Source organism: Octopus sinensis, linkage group LG15, assembly GCF_006345805.1.
Source record: "Octopus sinensis linkage group LG15, ASM634580v1, whole genome shotgun sequence".
Lineage (NCBI taxonomy): Eukaryota > Metazoa > Mollusca > Cephalopoda > Octopoda > Octopodidae > Octopus > Octopus sinensis.
The window spans coordinates 8606841-8628933 of record NC_043011.1 but is presented as its reverse complement, the minus strand read 5'-3'; the positions used below and the strand labels follow the sequence as shown (position 1 = coordinate 8628933).

Below are 22093 nucleotides of genomic sequence, written 5' to 3'. Positions count from 1 at the left end.
CCTTGAGCATGTCCCTTGGTGGCTGGCTGGCAATATGTGTATCTCTGATCATGAGCAGAAGTAGTTGGGGAGCATCATAGCTATATGTTCAGAGGAATTCTCTGGGGTTTGAATAATTCACCTCTAGAAACATAGGTGTTTCGTTCAACATCCTTAAACAAACCTTATTCAGGGACCTCTTGAGTGGGATGGGTGACTTGACCTGGAGAAAACTCTAACTGGGCCCCACCTGAAAGGTCATGCACTGGTTATCTTGATATGAATTCACCATGTCGTATCAATATTTGGGTATACTGGGTACATCATCAGACATGATGGTGTACCCTTATCAATCATGATGGGTATACTGGGCTTCATATATTTGTACCCCAGTGTCACTTTGATGGCATGTGCTGCTCTCTTACTTCATAATAATAATAATAATAATATAATAAAATAATAAAATAATAATGATAAAAACTGGTGGGAACACAAACCACCTCCAGTGCTTGAAAATGACCACATCTCACTCCTCTGGAACTTTACCATTCAAACTGACAGAAAGATAGATGCGAATAGGCCAGACATCATATTGAAAGACTTCAGACAAAGAACATGCCTCCTCATTGATATGACTGTCTCAATCGATATAAACGTATCTGTCAAGACCTACCAAAAACTGGGCAAATATAAAGATCTTGAAATAGAAATCAGCAAAATGTGGAACCTGAAGACTAAAACAATACCTGTTGTCATAGGTGCCCTGGGAATGATAGCAAAAGGGGCTGATTGCTACCTAACTCAGATACCAGGAAACCCCAAAATGGCAGAAATTCAAAAGATAGTGCTCATGGGAACTGCTCATATCCTACGCAAAATACTTTCTATATAATCTCAAGTTTTAAAACAAACATAATTTTCGTATGGTTTTTTAGGAATTCACTAGTACAACACTAAGTACAAAACCAAATATATGGCACCCTAGGCATAACACCAACATGAACTTCCAACTTGTTGTCTCTTGAGGTCTCTGGCTGAGACTGGAGCCAGCTCGTGCAAATGTAAAGCCAAAGACAAACATAGAATAATGATAATAATAATAATAATAATGATGATGATAATAATAATAATGATAATAATAATAATAATGATGATGATGATAAGAAGAATGATGATAATAATAATAATGATAATGATAATGATAATAATAATAATGATAATAATAATAATAATAATGATAATAATAATAATAATAATAATAATAATAATAATAATAATAATAATAATAATGGTTTCAATATTTGGTAGAAGGCCAACAAATTTCAAGAGAGGGGATAAGTCAATTACACCGAGCCCAGGGCTCAAGTGGTACTTAATTTATCGAACTCAAAAGGATGAAAGGCAAAATTGACCTCAGCAGAATTTGAACTCAGAACGTAGACATGGATGAAATACCGCTAAACATTTTGCCTTGCGAACTAACAATTCTACCAGCTTGCCTACATAATGAATGCTGATGATAATCCTTTCTCCTATAGGCATAAGGCCTGAAATTTGGGGGGAGGGGCCAGTCTGTAACATCAACCCCAGTACTCAACTAGTATTTAATTTATCACCCCCCCCCCCCCAAAAAAAAAAAGGATGAAAGGCAAAGTTGACCTCGGTGAAATTTGAACTCAGAATGTAGCAACGGGTGAAATACTACAAAGCATTTCGTCTGGCGTGCTAACATTTCTACCAGCTCACAACCTTATTAATAATAATAGTAGTAGTAGTAGTAGTATTAGTGGTGGTGGTGGTAGTAGTAGTAGTAGTAGCAGCAGTTCTTTTTACATTAGGGAGAAGGCCTGAAATTTTGGGACACAGGGTAAGTCATTTATAACAGCCCCAGTGCTTGACTGGTACTTAATTTATTGACCCTGCAGAAAGAACGAAAGGAAAAGTCAACCTTGGCATGATTTGAACCGAGACCAAAGAAAGAGCTGAAAGAAAAACTATGAAGCGTTTTGTGTCTGATGCAGTGACAATTCTGCCAGCTTGCTGCCTTGATAATAATTAGTATTTCTGCTATGGGCACAAGGCCTGAAATTTCGCAGGGAGTTCAGGGGTGGGTCCTTCATCATTATAGCAACCCCTAACCGTACAAGGATGATAAGTAAAGCTACCCTCGATGGAATCTGAAAGTAACGAGTCAGTAGAATTACAGCACAGTATTTTTTCCGATGCTCTAATGCTTTAATAATAATAATAATAATAATAATCCTTTCAACTGGAGGCACAAGACCTAAAATTTTGGTGGGAGGGGATTAGTCAATAACATCGACCCCAGTGTTACACTGGTACTTAATTTATCGACCCCGAAAGGATGAAAAGCAAAGTGGATCCCCGAGAGAAATTTGAACTCTGAGTGTAAGGACGGATGAAATGCTATTAAGCATTTTTCTGGCACAGTAATGAGCACTCAACAGTAATGAGCACTCAACAGTAATGAGCACTCGACTAGTACTGAATTCCGCCGAGGTCGACTTTGCCTTTCATCCTTTCGGGGTCGATAAATTAAGTACCAGTTACACACTGGGGCCGATGTAATCGACTTAATCTGTTTGTCCTTGTTGTCCTCTCTGTGTGTAGCCCCTTGTGGGTAGCAAAGAAATAGGTATTTCGTCTGTTTTGACATTCTGAGTTCAAATTCCGCCGAGGTCGACTTTGCTTTCATTTTTTCAGGGTCGATAAATTAAGTACCAGTTGCATGCTGGGGTGGATATAATCGACTGGTCCCCTTCCCCAAAATTTGAGGCCTTGTGCCTAGAGTAGAAAAGAATCGTTAGCTCACTGAACAGAATGCTTGGCGCTATTTTGGTCATCGTTACGTTCTGAATTCAAATATTCTGTTGACTTTGCTCTTCATCTTTTCAGGGTCGATAAAATAAGAACCAGTCATGTACTGGGGTTGATGAAATCAACTTGCTTGTCCCCTCCACATTTCAAGCTTTATGTCTATATTAGAAAGTGTTTATGTGTACATGTATGTGTGTGTGTGTGTGTGTATTTGCATGTATGTATAAAAGTTCTTAAAGTGGTAGGCATGACTGTAGTTACAGGCATGGCTCTGTGATCAAGAAGTTTGCTTCTCAGTTGCATGGTTTCATGTTCAATCCCAGTGCATGGCAGCTTGTGCCTGAATCCTCTACTATAGCCCCAGGCCAACTAAAGCCTTGTGAGTGGACATGGTAGACAGAAACTGAAAGAAGTTTATTGTGTGTGTGTTTGTGTGTGTGTGATGATAGTTCTGAATGCAACTAGTGTCCCTCATTTCCAGTTTTCTGTGAGAACATGACTGGCCATGACAGGTAAGGGTTGGCAACAGGAAGGGCATCCACTTGTAGAAAATCTGCCTCAACAAATTCTGTCTGACCCATGCCAGCATGGGAAAAAATATATACAATAGACCCTTGCCCCGTTGTATGAGTAATTTGCAGTACAAGCCAAGACCTGTGCAGATTTTGGTCTTCAAGTACGAGCAGAAATCCGCAGTACAAGCACACAAATCGTGCCATCTTGAAGGTAATTCAGTTAATAAAACCAGACAAAGGGATTAAGTCGATTACATCGACCCCAGTGCATAACTGGTACTTAATTTATCGACCCCGAAAGGATGAAAGGCAAAGTCAACCTTTGCGGAATTTGAACTCAGAACATAAAGACAGACGAAATACCGCTAAGCATTTCGCCCGGTGTGCTAACGTTTCTGTCAGCTCCTGTTATGTGATGAGATTCTGCAAAGATTCTCTCTACAAAATTTACTCTCACTTCATTAGTCAGTTCAGAGCTCTGGGAGAACACACTTACCCAAGGTGCTATGCAGAGGGATTGAACCTGAAACCACCATGGATGCAAAGTGATCCCCTTAACCACACAGCCATACCGGCACCGATAAGTAGGGCTGTGGAGTTGAAACAAAAAACTTTGACTCTGACGCCTCTATGAAAATAAGTGATTGTGGTCTATTTTAGCGACTCTGACCCAGCAAATAAAGTGAGTCCACAGCAGTAACTACACCAGCGTTGCATAACCAGCCCCCTCAAAAGTACCTTGGATCGTAGGGCGACATGCCGTGCTTGTGGAGATCTATTGAGTCAAGTACATCAACAGCAATATCAAAATCAAATCAAATGGAAATTGTAGTTGTGAGCCCTGTGCCGGTAGCACGTAAGAAGCACCATCCAAACGTGGCCGATGCCAGTGCTGCTTTGACTGGCTTCCATGTCGGTGGCACGTAAAAATCACCATCTGATTATGGTTGATGCAAGCTCCTCTGGCCCCTGTGCCAGTAGCATGTAAAAAGCACTCACTAAACTCTCGGAGTGGTTGGCGTTAGGAATGGCATCCAGCTATAGAAACACTACCAGATCAGATTGGGGCCTCCTGGCTCCCCAGAACCCAGTTGAATCATCCAACCCATGCCAGCATGGAAAGCGGATGTTAAACAATGATGATGAGGATGACTCCAACCACACCTTAATTGTTTCCGATTCCGACTCCACGACTCCAATTCCACAGCCCTGCCAATAATATTGGCTTTTTCTTTCTATCCTAAGATCTAATAAAGTTCTTTCATCCAAATTGTAGGCTGATCAGTTTGAAGGGTTTCTGCTTGGATTCCCCAGTATTTAGTCTGTCTCACCTGGAGGCTATTCGGTTACTAGATTCCCCGATTAGTTTGGTTTTGCTGGTTTTTTAAATTCTATTTTGTTTTATTTTATGTTCTTTTCCTCTAAATATTTTTACCTTTGTACATGTGTGTGTGTGTGTGTGTGTAGAAAGTGGATGTTAAATATGTTGATGATGATGATATATATGTGTATATATATGTATATATATATGCATGGATGTGTGTGTGTGAATATATATGTATGGGAACGTGTTTATAATGTACAGGTGTGTGAGTGTATATGTATATGTATACAGATGTGTGTATGTATATATATATATATATATATATGTATGTATATGTATACAGGTGTGTGTGTATGTATATATATATATATATGCAATGTATACAGGCATGTGTGTGTGCATATGTATGTATATGTATACAGGTGTGTGTGTATATATGTATGTATATGTATACAGGTGTGTGTATATATGTATATATGTATACAGGTGTGTGTGTGTGTGTATATATATATATATATATATATATGTATACAGGTGTGTGTGTGTATGTATATGTTTACAGGTGTGTGTGTGTATATATGTATGTATATGTATACAGGTGTGTGTGTATATATGTATGTATATGTATACAGGTGTGTGTGTATATATGTATGTATATGTATACAGGTGTGTGTATATATGTATACAGGTGCGTGTGTATATATATATATATATATATATATATATATGTATACAGGTGTGTGTGTGTGTGTGTATGTATATGTTTACAGGTGTGTGTGTGTATGTATGTATATGTATACAGGTGTGTGTGTATATATGTATGTATATGTATACAGGTGTGTGTGTGTATATATGTATGTATATGTATACAGGTGTCTGTGTGTGTGTATGTATGTATGTATATGCATACAGGTGTGTGTGTGTGTGTGTATATGTATGTATACATGTGTGTGTGTGTATGTATGTAAATGTTTATATATATCTCTGTTTTTGAGTATATTTACGTGGTTTTTTTCTTACATTTTTAGTTTTGCTGGGTTATATTTAGAAGATTATTTTTATCATCACAGCATCATCACCATCATCATTATCATCATCATCACCATCATCATCGTCATCATCATTATTATTATACATGCGCACATGTGTTTGCAGTCAGATGTAAATTCTCTTATGCACACACACACATCTATACATCGTCATGCTACCACACACACACACACACACCTGTACATTATCTTACTTCCACATGCACACATACACATTCTTTTACACACACACACATTCTATTACTTTCCTACACACATGTAAATACATACACACACATTCTATTATTTTACACACACACACACACACACAACCACACACACACACAACCACACACACACACACAACCTGGGAAAGGAGGACCTCAAACTCTGAGAAAATATACAAAATTTAATCCTGAAGGAGATAAGAAGACACATCTGAACTTGGGTGGCAGACTAAATCCACCACCACCACCACCACCATTACCTGTTCCACTGCCCCCATGGTTCTTGGGTAGGGGGTCGTGTAAGAGGAGTTAACTCTGTTGGAAGTGTTCAGAGCCATGTTCCTGGATAAGTTTGTCTTTTCATCTGACCAGTGCAGACGGGGTTGGTGGTGCTAGCATTAATATTCCCTCTCTGTCTTGGGAATAACACACAAACTCATGCACACACACACACTATCATCATCATCGTTTAACGTCTGCTTTCCATGCTGTCATGGGTTGGACGCTTTGAACTGAGGACTGGTGAGCCAGAAGGCTGCACCAGGCTTAGTCTGATCTGGGAAAGTTTCTACAGCTGGATGCCCTTCCTAATGCCAACCACTCTGAGAGTGTAGTGGGTGCTTTTTATGTGTGACCAGCACGAGGGCCAGTCAGGCAGTTCTGGCAACGACCATGCTCAAAAGGTGTCTTTTCACATGCCACCGGCACATTTGCTGGTAAGGCAACCCTGGCAACGATCATGCTCAAATGGTGCTTTTCACATGTCACTGGCATGGGAGCCAATCCGTGGCCCTGGCAATGATCATGCTTGGATGTGCTTTTAATGTTCCACTGGCACGAGTACCGATCAGGTGGTTCTGTCATCGGCCACGTCAGCGATTTTGATTTGTTTTCACGTGCCTCAGTAGGTCTTTGCAACCAAAGTTCATTGTCTAATGAACGAGGGGTACTCATAAGTGGGCCACATATAAACGTACACATAAATACACATACACATAAACAAACACACACATAAACAAACACACATAAAACATACACACACACACATGCATGTAATTCCAGAAAAAAACAAGAAGTCTTTAAAAACACACACACACACGCATGTATATGAGCACACACACACAAATGCATATATAATATATATATATATATATATATATAAATAAACACAGGCACACGTTATTACAGTAAAAAAAAAGCAAAAGCTCATAAAAGCACACACACACACACATGCACATTACTATACACAGGTAATTGCAAAAACACACTTGTATGTAATTAGAAAAATAGTCATGCACATAAACACACATTACCATACGCACACGCACACACACACACACACGCACACATGTATATATAATTATGGAAAACCATGAACGTATACATACCATGCAAACACACACACATAAGCAACTCGTACACAATTACTGTGAATACACACACATGAACTCACGCACACACCAGTATGCACACACACACACACACACATCTACTCACAGGTATGCACATAAACACACACACACATTGGTGTGCACATCCATACAAACATACAGACCTATGCTCACAGACCCGCATTCATACACACGCACACACACAGTCCCATCTACACATCCACGTCCACAGATGAACACACGTTCTACAAATACATCCACACACACACTCCTCTCTCTCTCTCTCTCACACACACTCATGCTCTTCTCTCTCTCTCTCTCTCTCTCTTCACACACACTCATGCTTTCTCTCTCTCTCTCTCTCTCTCTCTCACACACACTCATATGCTCTTCTCTCTCTCTCTCTCTCTCTCTCTCACACACACTCATATGCTCTTCTCTCTCTCTCTCTCTCTCTCTCTCACACACACTCATATGCTCTCTCTTCTCTCTCTCTCTCACACACACATATGCTCTCCCTTCTCTCTCTCTCTCTCTCTCTCACACACTCATATGCTCTCTCTCTCTCTCTCTCTCTCACATACACACACACACACATGCTCTTCTCTCTCTCTCTCTCTCTCATACATGCATATTCACTCACACAGGCAAAGAGGTGCTCTTGTTTGTTTTTTTAACCTTCTGCTCCGTTCATAGAATACTTTCGGTGCCAACACTCACACACACAAAACACAAAAACTAAATCTATTTACAGTCTGTAATAAATTCTACCAAAATTCTTCCTGCTGCCTCTTCCTTGTCTCAGTCACAATACCACATTCCTATTCCACTTCACAAAAAACCAATACCCATTCTACACCATAGTCTAACATTTCTTTTTCTTGATGTCTTTATTTTTCATGTTTTGTTTTGCCTTCTTAGCTTTGAGTTCTTCATTCAGTTTTTTTTCTGCTTTTGTTTTTGTTGGTTTTCTTTTTTGTACCTTTTGGATCCATGTTAGCTTACATCATCATCATCGTCATCATCATCGTTTAACGTCTGCTTTCCATGCTGGCATGGGTTGGACGCTTTGACTGAGGACTGGCGAACCAGAAGGCTGCACCAGGCTCCAATCTTGATTTGGCAGAGCTTCTACAGCTGGATGCCCTTCCTAACGCCAACCACTCCAAGAGTGTAGTGGGTGCTTTTACGTGCCGCCAGCACAAGGGCCATTCAGGCGGTACTGGCAACGGTCACAGAAAAATCGTGTTTTTTTTTTATAATTATTGTTACAAATGGTGAGCATTAAATTCATACTCATCTTTATTCAAGTGATGATGCTAGATATCTACCAAAAGATGGAATTGGTCTTTGCAAGTCACAATGGTTGTGTGATAAAAAGCTTGCTTCTCAACCACATGGTTCTGGGTTCAGTCACACTGAGTGACACCCTAGGCAAGTGTCTTCTATTACCACCACTGCCTCCCAACTAGTGCTGGTGTGTTTATGTCCCTGTAACTTAGCAGTTTGGCAAAAGTGACCAATAGAATAAATGCCAGGTTTTAAAAAAGAAAATAAATTCTAGAGTTGATTCGTTTGACCAAAATTCTTTGAGGCGGTGCCCCAGCATGGCCACTGTCTAATGAATGAAACACGTCAAAGGTTTCTCACTGAAAATAGCTTCAAACATGGTATTTCACAACAGGACTTAGATTGGTATATAAAACCGTTTCTTGTACTTAACCCATTAAGTCCCAGAGTACTTAAATTTCTGAATATCACTTTAAAATTTTTACAGATGATTGAAAATAGGTTAAAATAAAAAAAAATAATTATCAAAACTGCTTTACTTCAAGCAGGAAATGGAAATACTTGGTGTCCTATAAATAGGACACTGAGACAATGTGATATAGCTTATTTAATGTTCTCATTTAGTGTCCTGTTTATAGGACAGTGGGAATTAATGGATTAAGGGCAATGAAATTTTAAGTGGATGTATTGGTTATTTCCACAATAAAGGGATTAAGTCCCATCTTGGCACCTCATCACCACTATTTTGTCATTACTATTCTGTATTATGAGACATCTACTCCCACACTCATTCTTTCCTATCTTGTGCCTTGAAGCTCCACCTTGACCCCTTGCCACGAATATTTTTATAACTTCCTAGCTCTACCCAATCACTCCCACTCTTTCTACCAAAATGTGAGTAGTTATGTAGCTCCTCTATACCAAGAAACCTGATCTGCTCTGGTCCTTTTATCTCATATTTTACCCCTGTCAATTCCTCATCTCCTAGTTCACTTGGGGTTCATAGTCTTTCAAGCTGCTTGACAGCCTCACTTGTGCTGCTGGCATATAAAAAAAAGGCACCCAGTACATGCTGTAAAGTAGTTGGCATAGGAAGGGCATCCAGCCATGGAAACCATGCTCAAACAGGCCCTGGAGCACAATGAAGTCCTTGGGGCCCATCAGGCCCAGTCAAATCCTCCGACCCATGCCAGCATGGATGTTAAATTATGACAATGATGATATGAAAGTGCTTAGCTTAGTGGTTAGGGTGTCTGACACATGATCATAATGTTATGGGTTCAGTTTTCAGACTGGGCAGTGCAATGTGTACCTTGAGCAAGTCTCTTCATTTCCATGTTGCTCAGTGTGGACCTCTGGTCGCCACAGAACCAGGGCTGTAGGGTCAGAGTTGGAAACAACTAAGGGGTAGCTGGAGTCAGAGTCGGAAAAACTATACCGACTCTGATTCCGACTCACAAAGGCCTACTCAAAGTAGAATTTTGGTAGAATTTATTACAGACTGTAAATAGATTTAGTTTTTGTGTTTTGTGTGTGTGAGTGTTGGCACCGAAAATATTCTATGAACGGAGCAGAAGGTTAAAAAAACAAACAAGAGCACCTCTTTGCCTGTGTGAGTGAATATGCATGTATGAGAGAGAGAGAGAGAGAGAGAGAGAGAAGAGCATGTGTGTGTGTGTGTGTGTGTGTGTGTATGAGAGAGAGAGAGAGAGAGAAGAGCATGTGTGTGTGTGTGTATGAGAGAGAGAGAGAAGAGCATGTGTGTGTGTGTGTATGTGTGAGAGAGAGAGAGAGAGAGAGAGAGAGAGAAGAGCATGTGTGTGTGTGTGTATGTGTGTGTGTATGAGAGAGAGAGAGAAGAGCATGTGTGTGTGTGTGTATGTGAGAGAGAGAGAGAGAGAGAGAGAAGAGCATATGAGTGTGTGTGAGAGAGAGAGAGACTGAGAGAGAGAAGAGCATATGAGTGTGTGTGAGAGAGAGAGAGAGAGGAGTGTGTGTGTGGATGTATTTGTAGAACGTGTGTTCATCTGTGGACGTGGATGTGTAGATGGGACTGTGTGTGTGCGTGTGTATGAATGCGGGTCTGTGAGCATAGGTCTGTATGTTTGTATGGATGTGCACACCAATGTGTGTGTGTGTTTATGTGCATACCTGTGAGTAGATGTGTGTGTGTGTGTGCATACTGGTGTGTGTGTGAGTTCATGTGTGTGTATTCACAGTAATTGTGTACGAGTTGCTTATGTGTGTGTGTTTGCATGGTATGTATACGTTCATGGTTTTCCATAATTATATATACATGTGTGCGTGCGTGTGTATGTGTGCGTGTACATATGGTAATGTGTGTTTATGAGATAGGTATACCATAATAAAACTTAATTACATAAGGAAGAGTCAGAGTCAGAAGTGCTAATAGTAGAGGAGTCAGAGTCGAAGGTTCCAATAGTACAAGAGTCATAGTTGAAGTTTTTTGTTTCAACTCTACAGCGTTGGCCAGAACTCGCAAACCAACCAAGCCTCTGAGTAGCTGGATTACAGCAGCACACGTCTATATATATATATATATATATATATATAAGCACAAATCTATATATATGCACAAAGGCGGTGAACTGGCAGAAACGTTAGCGTGCCGGGCGAAATGCTAAGCGGTATTTCGTCTGCGGTTACGTTCTGAGTTCAAATTCTGCCGGGGTTGACTTTGCCTTCCATCCTTTTGGGATCGATAAATAAAGTACCAGTTATGCACTGGGGTTCAATGTAATTGACTTAATCCCTTTGTCTGTCCTTGTTTGTCCCCTCTAAGTTAAGCCCGTTGTGGGCAATAAAGAAATATATATATATGCACAAATCCATATATATATATATATATATATGCACAAATCCATATATATATATATATATATATGCACAAATCCATATATATATATATACACACACACATATATATATCAAAATAAAATTCAAATGGAAATTGTAGTTAAGACACCTGTGCTGGTGACACGTAAAAAGCACTGTCCGAACGTGACAGATGCCAGTGTCGCCTGACTGGCGTCTGTGTTGGTGACACACTTGCCAGCCTCCTCTGGCCCCTGCGCCGGTAGCACGTAAAAATCACCCACTACACTCATGAAGTTATTGGAGTTAGGAAGGGCATCCAGCTGTAGAAACACTGCCAAACCAGATTGGAGCCTGGTGCAGCTTCCATGGCTTACCAGACCCCGGTCGGACCATCCAACCAAATGCTAGCATGGAAAACGGACGTTAAATGATGAAGATATATATGCACAAATGCATATATATATATATATATATAATATATATATAATATATATATATGTATGCACAAATCCATATACATTTATATATATATATGCACAAATCCATATATATATTATATATATATATATCATCATCATCATCAACATCGTTTATATATATATATATATATATATATATATGCACAAATCCATATATATATATATATGTATGTATATATATATGGTACAAGTGCCTATTCTTATTCCTTCCTACATAATAGGATTAAAGGGTTAACACTGGCTTATCTGCCCTGACTGACAGCCATGCTAATGATAGCAACACTCCAGAATTGTCGACAGACAGATTTGTATTTATTTCCAATGCAATCCATTTCCTACGGCTTATTTATTTATATTTTTGATTGCAATTATCTGCAATGGAATGGTAGAAGCAAGACATGCAGGCAAATGTGGTGCGGGAACGTGGATTCTGGTGATGGTGCATGGTTATATATAACGTTGATATGGCTTTGGTACTTGTATGTGTGTGTGAAGATGTGTCTTTTCATATTTTAACACTATTACATAACTGTAGACACACACACACACATCATTATGACTTAACATACGTTTTCCATGCTGGCATGGGCTGGACGGTTTGATAGGGGCTGGCCAGTTGAAGAGCTGCCCAGGCCCCCTGACTGTCTCAACAGGGTTTCCACTGCCCTTCCTAACATCAACCACCTGATGATAGGAAGGGTGTTTTCACGCAGCACTGGCAAGAGCGCTTTTATGTGGCACTATCATGCATGCTCATGTGGCACCATCATCATCATCATTGTTCGACCGTGGTCGAGACAATGGAATTTACCATGCTACGCCAGATTTCACGGTCCATCATAGCATTACGGAGGTCCTGTTACTGGATGCCTGTATCCCTGGAGATGTGGCACCAACACCCACGAGCCCAGAAGATTAGGAACACTCGGCTGAAGGGAGATGCAGAGGACATGCTTGTATGCAAGGCCAACCATGTATCTACTTAGCTTGGTGTGTGTCTTCTTAAGCACAGCAAACCGCCAGGAGTCTTGGTCCCCTGTCATCCCCTCTGTGAGGCCCAACATCTGAAGATCCTTTCTCACCACTTCATCCCACATATTTCCTCCACAATTAGAGATCGGCACTTCTTGATGCAGCTGTCCTCAACCATACACATCACATGACTATACCAACACAGTCTTCTCTCTGGCACACTACATCTCATGCCCTCCGCACTCGGTTTTTCTCTCAAATCATTTATACCCTGTCATTTATATACACTGACATTACCCATCCAATGAAGTATCATCATCTTCGTTTAACGTCCGTTTTCCATGCTAGCATGGGTTGGATGGTAAAATAAAGCTCTGAGTAGAATAGAGTAAGATATATATCATAAGTCAGGAAATTTATACCTTTGAATATCAACCCTGATGGGACTTGAACCCACAATCTTCAGCTCCGGAGGCTTATGCCTTATCCATTAGGCCACAATTGACTTCATTTCTTTTAACACACACACACACAGGGAGTTTAGGCTGAGTTTGTCATGTCTCCTTTTTTTGTTCAAGGAAAGCTTGATGTATTGGTGAATAGTCGACAGCATTGGAGAGAATAAGGACTAAAGTTGTAATGGAGAAGAAAATTTGCTGACACGGAGAACTGCAAGCCATCGGAATATTGGCAAAGAGTTACCTGTGTCACGATGATTTGCACCTGATATCAAAATGTCAACATCATGACTGCTGCTCAATACTCTGTGAACACTGGACAGGTTGTAATATGTGACATGAACAAAATGGACAGGGGAAGGCGGCGAGCTGGCAGAATCGTTAGCATGCCAGTTCAAATTCCGCCGAGGTTGACTTTACCTTTCATCCTTTCGGGGTCGATAAATTAAGTACCAGTTATGCACTGGGGTCGATGTAATCGACTTAATCCGTTTGTCTGTCCTTGTTTGTCCCTTCTGTGTTTAGCCCCTTGTGGATAGTAAAGAAATAGGTATTTCGTCTGCCGCTACGTTCTGAGTTCAAATTCTGCCAAGATTGATTTTTGCCTTTCATCCTTTCGGGGTTGATAAATTAAATACCAGTTGCATAGTGGGGTCAATCTAATCGACTGGCCCCCTCCCCCAAAATTTCAGGCCTTGTGCCTAGAGTAGAAAAGAAATATGGAAACCAAGTTCCTTCAAACTGTGATGGTCTTTGGATGTGTCTGCAGAGTGGGTGATGCCTTAGGCTCAATACATGTGAGACAATGTGAGACTGCAGTCAAACCCAGACCGGAGAGGAATGCTGCTGGAAGGCCATATGTGAGGCATCAAGATTCAGCTCCTTGCCATTCCTCTGGAAAGAGTCGGAAATGATTTTCAGAGAATTTCTATGACTCCATCAGCACCAATTTCTGGCCTCTTAATTCCCCTGATTGTAACCCCAAGGATTACTCTATGCGGAGCACAGTTGAGAAAACACCAACCACTCTGCTTGCGAAGACCAAGGCCAAGATGAAGGAGAAGATCTTCTCAAGGACACAGTGAGGAGGAATGCAGGCACCAGATTCTGGAGCTGTGATGGAAGCTGAAGAAAGATACTTCAAGTAAACTGTTATCTCGTAGCCATCATCTTTTCTCTCTTACTTGTTTCAGTCATTTGACTGTGGCCATGCTGGACCACTGCCTTTTAGTCAAAGAAATCAACCCCAGGACTTATTCTTTGTAAGCCTAGTACTTAATCCATTGGTCTCTTTTGCCGAACCAGTAAGTTACGTGGACGTAAACACACCAGCATCGGTTGTCAAGCAATGCTAGGGGGACAAACACAGGCAAACAAACATATACACACACATACATATATATATATATATATAGATATATATATATAATATATATAACCTGTGCTGGCGCGGAAAACGGACGTTAAACGATGATGATGATGATATATATGTCTATGAATATATATATATATATATATATATATATATGTCTATATATATATATGTCTATATATATATATACACACAGATATACGACGGGCTTCTTTCAGTTTCCGTCTACCAAATCCACTGACAAGGCTTTGGTCGGCCCAAGGCTATAGTAGAAGACACTTGCCCAAGGTGCCAGAACCCAGAACCATGTGGCTGGTAAGAAAGCTAATCCTGCACTTGTTGATATCAAAAAAAAATTTTTTTTTTTAAATATTTTATTTTTGGACAGAATAAAGTGTTTTCTTTTCCTTTTATGCAAAATGTCAAGTTTAGCAGGAACACCTTGTAAATGCCATGTAAAAAGCACTAAGTTCACTCTGCTGAGTGGTTGGGGTTAGGAAAGGCATCCAGCTGTGAAAATCCTGCAAAAACAGTTGCAGAAGTCTGGTGCAGGCTTCTGCCTGGCTGGCTCTTGTCAAACCGTCCCACCCATGCCAGCATGGAAGGCAGACGTTAAACAATGATGATGACGACGATATATATACATAGATACACACATACAGATAGATAGATATGTATGCATATTATAAATACAGTTATACATACATGTACATGTATTACATAAATATTCTTATACAAACACACACGATATAGTGACAATTACGCGGATAAACAAATTAGATATATTAAATATAAAAGTTTGGGTATCAAATACAAAATATTACACATGGAAAACATATTTGTACACACACACACACACACATATGTATGTATATGTAGGGACCTCGCTTTGCCCTGCCTGAGATTTGAAACCAAATCTACCCACTTGTTGCTTGTCAAAACAAGCAGGAAAGCATCTCCACACCAGAAGATTGATGGGGAAACACTCAACCCCCCAAGGACCTGTGCTGGTCAAGGAAAGGTCAGTCCTTTGTTTAGGTTTGACCTACATTACTGACCATAGTTTATATAACACAGCATTTTCCATCTCTCTCTCTCTGTTTTGTGTCAGCTATGAAGAAGCAACACTCTCTTTTGCATCAGCCATGACCAAGAGCTGCACTTCCCTTCACTCAACAAGCGAAGGGGCTTTCGGCCACAAGAAAGGTGATGCCACCTTTATGCTTTCTTCCTTTCTAGTTAGCACCGTGCGTTCCTTACTCTTTCACTCTCTACTGACAGACAATCTTTTTCTACATTATCAACTACTAGCCAGTGAGCCAACCTTGTTGTCACTATCACTAGAATTTCTACTGTCTCTTTAACTATCTGTCAGGCAAACAAACAAATAATATTTCTTCCTTCTTGGTGCCAATTCTTCGATGTTCACTGGTTACTCCTCCGCAAGAACATTTAAGTGTTACATTTACACGCTACATTTGATATTGGGCTACATCATATCAACATGATGTGGCACATCACATTCATGTGGCTACATACATATATATCTCATCATCATTGTTTAACGTCCGCTTTCCATGCTGGCATGTGTTGGACGGTTTGACTGAGGACTGGCGAGCCAGAGGCTGCACCAGGCTCCAATCTGATCTAGCAAAGTTTCTACAGCTGGATGCCCTTCCTAACACCAACACCACTCCGAGAGTGTAGTGGATGCTTGTATGTGCCACTGGCACGAGGGCCAGTCAGGTGGTTCTAGCAACGACCATGCTCAAAAGGTGTTTTTATGTGCTACCTGCATGGGAGCCAGTCCAGTGGCACTGGCAACGGCCACACTCAAATGTTATTTTCCACTTGCCACTGGCACATGTGCCAGTAAGGCGATACTGGCAACGATCACACTCAAATGGTGCTTTTCATGTGTCACCGGCACGGGAGCTAATCAGTGGCCCTGGCAAGGAAATCATAAATATGTTATTCTTAAACAAGAAAATCATTGACATTGACTTCAAAGCTGTGGCCACGAAAGCCATCATCGGACTTCTGTAACTGTCAATAACATTATTTAAGAATAACAAATTTGTACTCGACAAAAGTATAGGGCAACCCATCAGATTAATCTAAAATTATTTCATTATAACTGAACGCAAACACAGACATTAACATTTCTCATAAATATGTGTGTGTTTATGTGGATGTGTGTACACATACATTTACACACCCACACACACACACACATATATATATATATATATATATATATATATATATATATATATATATACATAACTACTTTTAACCATAGGCTGAAACAGCTGTAAGAAGTGATTTTAATGATTTCAATAATTTATTATGATTTTTATAATTTGTATTCTTACCTTATATGTATTGAATTATAAGATATATATGTATGCTATTAAGGTTCTCATTTTGCTAAATGAATAAATAATCCAACATTATAATATCTGAAAGTTGATGAACAAACTAAATTTGTTTCTCCATTTTCTTATTTGTATTATATATATATATATATATACACACACACACATACATTTATATATCATAAATGCATGTAAATGCATAGAAACATTGATATAAGTACTGGGAGATTAGAACTGTATTGGTTAAGCATCTACTCAATCAAAGGGTGAAGAGGAATGCCAGAATCACAGAGAATGAGAGACAGTATTGCGAAGAATGAGGGAGACAAAAGACAATTCCAAGACAAGTGAACCAAATAAACTGAGATGATTGATTAGATAAGGAAACCTAATTACATATGATGCCACCATGATTGTCATCATCATCATCATCGTCATCATTTTCACAATCTTCATCATAGTTGAATAAGAGCAACAACAACAACAACAGCAGCAATACCATTACTGTCAGCACCATACCACCTCCATTCCCACCAACACCACTGCTACCACTACCATCACCACCACCAACAGCATCACAATCATTGCTATACCTCCAACATCCCCACCGCCATCACAATTACAAACATTAGGACCACAACCTGCCTCCTCCACCACCATTTCACCATTATGTGACCCCCACCCCACACACACTGTACCACCACCACCACCATCACACAACCACCACCACCACCACCACATCACACCACCACACAACCACCACCACTGCGATCACTACTGCCACCGCCCCTGCGGCTGTCATTAACATCATGACCCCCTCCTCCCCCACCAGTTCCACTATTAGTATTATAACCATTATCTCACCACCACCATCACCACCATCATCATCAGTCATTAGCATAAGCATCAATGCCACCAATCATCATCACTCAACATCATCACTCATGACCCATCATTGTAGTTGTCATTATCATCATTGCTACAGCCACCTCCACCATCATAACAACCACATGTATACTACAACCATCATCCCTACCATGGCCATCATCCCGATCACCATCTTCTCCAGCACCACTACCATCAACAACCATCAATACCATTATCATCATTCCTAAAATGACTACCATTGCCACTCATACCACCACCATTACTATCATCATCATCATCATCATCCTATTCACCACTACCAGCACCATTACCACACACCGTTGACACAACCACTACCATTGCCATCACCACCACTATCACAATCAGCACCATACCCACCGCCGCTGCCGCCACCACCACCACTACCATCATCACTATATCCACAACTACCACTACCACCACCACCATCACCACCACCACTATAGTTTTAAAATGTCCATATTTCCATGCACGTGAGGGTTGGATAGGTCTGCCATACAGCATGTTGCCACTCAACTTTATGATATATCCACCAAAGTGTAAGCCTGAGATCTGACCTCATCGTAACTAATCAATTAGTTGATTAATTAATACAACCGTTTGACAAGAATTAATTAAGTTCCGTATGTGAAATCATTTCAAAAGCTTACTCTAAAATTGTTCAGGATTAGCTTGTTGGTTGCTGTGCAAAAAAACCCAGCAAAGAAGATACAGGATCAATAATTATCTAATATCTAGATTTAATTAATAACCTTCTGGTGTAGATTTGACAATTAGTGCGAGAAGAAAATCACATAAGACATTATACAGTTTCTCATCATTTAGCATCCATTTACAGGGAGCTTGCATGGGGCAGACGCAATTTGTTAAGGCAGATTTTTCAACAGCTGGATGCCCTTCCTGCCACCAACTCTCACCTGTTTGTAAGCAAGGTAAGACGCCCCCCCATGGTTAGACAAGTTTTTTTCCCATGAATGGCTGGAAACAAACATCATCACTTATATGATGGTGATGCTCTTTTACAGCCACTGCATGATATCACACACACACACACGACAGATTACTTTCAGTTGCCATCTACCAGCTCTGCTCACACACATCATCATCATTTAACGTCCGCTTTCCATACTAGCATGGGTTGGACGATTTGACTGAGGTTTGGTGAACCAGACTCCAATCTCATCTGGCAGAGTTTCTACAGCTGGATGCCCTTCCTAATGCCAACCACTCCGAGAGTGTAGTGGGTGCTTTTTACGTGCCACCGGCATGAGGGCCAGCTTGGTACTGGCAACGGCCACACCCAAATGGTGCTTTTTATGTGCCAGTCCAGTGGCACTGGCAACGACCTCGCTCGAATGTTTCATGTGCCACCAGTACAAGTGCTAGTGAGGCAATGCAAAGCATATATACATATCATACAATGAGCTTTCACACAATTTCTGTCGAACAAATTCATTCGCAAGGCATTGGTCAACCTAAAGCTATAGCAGAAATCACTTGCCCAAGGTACTGCACAGTGGGACTGAACCTTAAACCACATGGGTGCAAATCGAGCTACTTAACCACACAACCATGCCTGTATGTCTATTTTTTATATCAAACTTCACAATGGTGTCTTCCAGTCAATTGTTCATTAACTAATGCATCATTTAAGCCATCACTTCATCATCTTTATAACCAGAGGATGTTTAGAGGCCGTTTGGAATACAGTAACTCCACTCAAGAACAGAAACAAAAACAGTTACATACCTTATGGCACACCACAGGTTAGAGGCAAATTGTCTTTTTTAACTCCTTGGAAATACTTTCAAGTCAGCTGACCCTAGAAAAATAAAGAAAACAACAATATTGGAACCAGTTTCTTTTATCAACACAATGCTATAAATTTGAAATGGGCAAGATGAGTATAGCCAATTGAATAATCCCCTTGTGTATTACTGGTACTTATTATTGCACTCAGGGGGTTGAAAGCCAAAGTGGACAACAACAGCAAGATTTTAGCTTCAGAACATACAGAAAGATGAAATTAAATACTGTAAGGTATCTAGTCTGGTGCACTACCTATCTCTTTACTACCCACAAGGGGCTAAACACAAAGAGGACAAACAAGGACAGACAAAGGGATTAAGTCGATTATATCGACCCCAGTGCATAACTGGTACTTATTTAATTGACCCCGAAAGGATGAAAGGCAAAGTCGACCTCGGCAGAATTTGAACTCAGAATGTAGCAGCAGACGAAATACTGATAAGCATTTCACCCGGCGTTCTAAGCGTTTCTGCCAGTTTGCTGCCTTAACATAAAAATAGTAACATTATTAATAATCCCTTCTACTACAGACACAAAGCCTGAAATTTGGTGGAAGGGAACTGGTCGATTATACCAACACAGTACTCGACTGGCACTTATTCAGGAACCCCAGAAGGATGACATGCAAAGCTGACCTTAATGGAATTTGAACACTGAACATAAAAATGGACTAAATTTTGCCAGGCATTTTACTGGATATGCTAATGATTCTGCCAGCTCACCGCCTTAATAATAATAATAATAATAATAACCCTTTCAAGGTCTAAAATTTGGTGGTGGGGGGAAATTAGTTGACTACATCAACTCGAGTGTTTCACTGGTACTTAATTTATCGACCCTGAAAGAATGAAAGACAAAGTCAACCTTGGCGGAATTTGAACCTAAGGACAGACAAAATACCGCTAAGCATTTTGCCTGGCATGCTAACATTTCTGCCAGTTCACCATCTTCAATAATAATAATAAAAGATGGGCTACAGCCAATATTCTGCTCAATACCACAGATTTGCTTGTCAGTTGTTTGACCTTAACCAGTTGAGCATGTCCCTTAGTGGCTGACGATATGTGCATCTCTGATCACGAGCAGAAGTAGTGGGAGAACATCATAGCCATTTATTGAGAGGGAATCTTCAGGGTTTGGATAATTCCCGTTTGGAAACATCCTTAAACAACCCTCATTCAGGGACCTTTTGAGCAGGATGGGCTACTCGATCTGAAGAAAATTCTAACTGGGCCCCACCTGCAAGGTCATGTGCTGTTTATCTATTAGGAGATCACCATGTCGCGCACATATGGTTGTGATGCATGTGCCTGGTGTACCCTTATCAGACGGGTAGTCATGATGGGTATACTGGGCTTCGTATATTTTACCCCAGTGTCACTTTGATGGCATGCACAGCTCTCTCACTAAAAAAATAATAATAATAATAATAATAATAAAATGTCCTGATGCAGTACCAGGAAGTGTTATCAAGTACATAGTTTTGTCTTGGTATAAAAGATGGGCTACAGCAAATATTCTGCTCAATACCACAGATTTGCTTGTCAGTTGTTTGACCTTAATCAGCTGACGATGTGTACATCTCTGATCACAAGCAGATGTAGTGGGGGAGCATCATAGCGTTGTTGAAAGGAATTCTTTGGGATTTGAATAATTCACCTCTGGTGTTTCGTTCAACATCTTTAAACAATCCCTTATTCAGGGACCTTTTGAGCGGGATGGTCTACTCAACCTAAAGAAAATTCAGACAGGTAGTCATGATGGGTATACTGGGCTTCGTATATTTTACCCCAGTGTCACTTTGATGGCATGCACTGCTCTCTCACTCAATAAGCATATTAATAATAATTATTTCAAATTTTTGGCATAAGGCCAGCAATTCTGAGGGCTAGTTGATATCAGTGAACCCCCAGTACATGACTGGTACTTTATTTTATCAATCCTGAAGAGGCACCCATGCTGGTGACATGTGAAAGGCACTCAGTACAACCTATAGAGTGGCTGGCATTAGGAAGGGCATCCAGCCATGGAGACCCAGTCAAAACAGATGACTGGCGCCTGGTGCAGCTCTCTGACTTACCAGTTCCTATCGAACAGTCTAACCCATGCCAGCATGGAAAGCAGACGCTAAATGTTGTTGATGATGGTGATGATGATGATGATGAAAGGGTGAAAGGCAAAGGTGACCACAGTGGGATTTGAACTCAGAACATAAAGATGAATGAACTGCTGCTCAGCATTTTGTCGGTAGTGCTAACAATTCTGTCAGATCACAGTCTTAAACAGAAA

The 22093-nt window shown here is 40.4% G+C and overlaps 1 protein-coding gene across 3 annotated transcripts in view; it reads right to left on the bottom strand.

Annotated features, from left to right (window-relative positions):
• Window positions 1-22093, bottom strand: part of LOC115219982 (N-acetylglutamate synthase, mitochondrial) — a 197742-nt gene that overhangs the window by 92570 nt on the left and 83079 nt on the right. For all 3 annotated transcript variants that reach the window (XR_003882394.2, XM_029790283.2, XM_036509438.1), the window contains exon 2: window positions 19745-19817. The gene's annotated coding sequence lies outside the window, so the exon portion shown is untranslated. The remainder of the gene's footprint in view (window positions 1-19744; window positions 19818-22093) is intronic.